General features: G+C 33.4%; 1 non-coding gene across 1 annotated transcript; it reads right to left on the bottom strand.

Annotated features, from left to right (window-relative positions):
- Positions 1 to 392: 392 nt before the first annotated feature.
- LOC119074269 lies at positions 393 to 512 on the bottom strand. Its single transcript, XR_005087168.1, has one exon. It is a non-coding gene; the product is annotated as a U5 spliceosomal RNA (small nuclear RNA).
- Between the last annotated feature and the right edge of the window lie 2,805 nt (positions 513 to 3,317).

Here is a 3,317-nt window from a genome sequence, read left to right as displayed (position 1 = left end):
GGTTCAAAAACAATAAACACTTTTGCCGTACAGATATACATGTTTGTTAAGGAGATTGACGTTGTGCTGGAAAATATATATTCATTAGATCGTTGCAATAAATAAATTTAATGATGATGAGACTGTTGAACTAGTCTTTAACTGGAATATAAATTGGTTTAAGTACGCAAAACGTTACCATAAATATAGAATTGGAAATGCAATAGTTTTCGTGGATTTATTTCTATTTGTTTAGTGGTCTGTTCATAATTAAGATTACAATTATATCTCGATCCCTACAAGCCTTCATCGCCTACATTTCATCAAAAACGGAATGAAGCGGTCCATGCATGCCATACATTGTACGGACCATTCCATGAAACGGTTCAACGAATTTTATGCAAACGTTATACACATCATAAACAACCAACTTTCCCAAAAATTGGGCTTAGACTTATTAGAGTGATCCTTTCACAGAAATCTTTCGTAAAAGGCTAAAGATTTATTTGATATCTGAAGAGAACAACACATGAGTTTTAGTTTGGTTTAGATCGAGTAACGTGAAAAGCGCAATTAATTCGGTACGGTTTACATTGAAAAAACGTTTACAATTTAAAATGTATAATGTGGCCGATCAGTGGTTGATTGGACCTGGACCATATACGTTTTTATTATCACGATCAATCATCTGCTACCGATTAATGACGACAAAAATACACGATACAGTAAGCCCTTATGTATAACGTTCTTTTATATAGCAAAACATATTGAAGTAGTAGATTGATAACAACAAAGAGACGGTAGTTTAAGCAACAGAAGTAGCAGATTATGTTACGTGAACGTTCGCAGCTTGCCGTTTGTCAGAAATTTAGTCTAATAACACTTATTGAAGCAAATCTTAAATCTTAAACCCTACTGAATAGTTTTCCTTTTCTAAAAATTTTATTTCCCGAAAAAAAACCGTTAAAAAATGTGTCATATCGCGACTGGTGAGGTTGTTGGTCGAAAATACGAGTTTCTCGAGTGAAAAATGCTCCTGCCGGTTGCAAGCTTTTAACTTCTTTCACAACGCAGACGAGAAAATAGTCATATTAGTCTCAGCTGAAACTTCGATAGCCTTTATTGCAAAAAACGTTGTATTGACTTCGGGAACTCTCATTTTCTCAGGTGACAACACCCTCGAGATGAATTTCCAACTTTTGTTCCCTAAGTGAACAAATAACAAATTATATTCTTTATTGCCAGCCAAAATGTCATTAATAAGAAAATATGTGGAGTGAGGTGCAGAATTTAAATTAATTTTTTTCAATACTTTCGAACATTTAATGTTTATGAAAGACTGTTAACATCAAAATAAATTGTGTACGGCTACGCCGAGGAATTTCTACGACATTCGTAAATTATGTGGTGAAAATAATTGGAGCTTCTGAAACGCGAAAAGAAACATGAATTAGCAAAATTCATTCCAATCATTTCGATTTTCTTTCTCACTCTCCTTTCATTGAATTTATGAGGTGTATCAAAGCTGATATTGTTGAACAGTTAAAAAAAAAGTAAAATCGAAAATCGAGTTCAATAATTGAAAGACTTTGACTGAGTGTTTATGTGATGTCTGTCTACACATCTCCCCAATATATTATTGATTGATTGTTTTGATTCGAATTATTGAATGAGTTAAACGAATTTCCATTAAGTAGTCTTTCATTATAGCAATTATTCGGTTAAACTATGCTCATAAATACACCTGTCACTTGTGTTATTCGTTTCAATCACCTAATTAAACCTTCGTTATTTCTATAATTCGTCGTAATCCCAGAGCACATCCATGCATCATGGACATCATCATTTCTGTAATCACCCGATGATCATCTCTCGCCTCAAATCTTTTTTTTATTTAAAGACAAAAAAGCAGAACTCTAATTAAATCAAAAAATCAAAATAGAAAAACAACACAAACCGGGCTGAGAAGAAATGAGTCAAAAAAAATAGTTGAATATCCAAACATAAGCAATCAATGTTAAAGTGAAGAAAACAAAAAAAATCTGTTCATCGATAATTTCGTTTGACAGGTTATACCTTGGTGAACTTGTATGTTGTATGTCAAACGATCTTTATCTCAGTAAGTTAATTACGCTCGACTGTTGTTTTTTTCTCTCTATATACGTACTCCTCAGCTCACCTATGATTAATTGATTTATCTTCTAGATTCTATTCTGATTTCCATACATAAAATTTAGTTTTTTTTTCTTCTCCATCCTCCTTTCAAATACTTTGGTTGTTATTCGTGTTTATTGTATACACGGATTTTGTGTGTGACCTCTCACGCTTGCATACATAAATAAAAATAAATTATTTAAATTATCGTTAAATGTTTTTGAACCGAAAATAATAGGCTCTTTTCTTCCATCGCGTCTATGACAAACTAAATCGCTTAATGGTGTACCTGTTGTTGTGTACCTGTGTGTGCCCCAATGGGTCCATTCAAATGTGCGTTGTTTCAAAACGAAAAGATTGAATGATAAAAGAATGTTATTTTCTTGGTTTTGTTAAATGTGCGCTCCATTCTTCATTCATTGAAAAAAGAACAAGTGAAAAATGGTTTATTTTGTTAAACGTCTGGGTACTGAGCATCATCATTTCAAGTCCACTTTTTTTCTGTGCTAGTTTTTGTCGTAGCTTTTTTACTGTCAGAGATATTTGTTCGATTTTAAAGAGTCATTAAGTTCAAAGTGAAACATTTGTCTATTCTTTCATTGAATGTAACTTTATATAAGAGCCTTAGAGTCTACCTTTTACCAGCCGGAATTGTTTCACGAGAGAAAATGGATGCGAACTGATTTTCCTGAGTTGACTTGACAGTAACCGGGTAGACGTTTTAATGCAGCTTTTGTTTGCTTAACTATGCAACATAGAAAATTATTTTTACCTTCCAGGCTGCTCGGACAGGTTTGAAGCAAAATCCTGTAAATTAGCAAATTGAATCCAACCGAACCTGTCGTAAGTATTTAAGCAAAACATTGCTAACTGTACAATATGACTCATTGCTTACTGTTCAATGTCTAGTGCAATCATATAATATAATCGTCAATGGTTCAACCATAGCATGGCACTGATTGCACTGAAAAATCGACGACACTAGAAACGACGACTTTCTGAAGAAACAGCGATTTATTGAAAAAAGAGGTGAGTCGATGATTCTTCATAAACTCACCTTTTCTTCGGGGAGTGATCGCTTCTTTTCACCCTTTAACCTGTCACATACGGCTATTCATCTGTTATCGATGAACGACGACAAAAATAATGACAAGCTCTGGTTAATATGGTTTTTTATACAGTAA

Source organism: Bradysia coprophila, chromosome II (genome assembly GCF_014529535.1).
Source record: "Bradysia coprophila strain Holo2 chromosome II, BU_Bcop_v1, whole genome shotgun sequence".
In the NCBI taxonomy this organism is placed as follows: domain Eukaryota; kingdom Metazoa; phylum Arthropoda; class Insecta; order Diptera; family Sciaridae; genus Bradysia; species Bradysia coprophila.
Note: the sequence above shows the minus strand (reverse complement) of the source record. Positions and strands in the feature narration are given on the sequence as shown.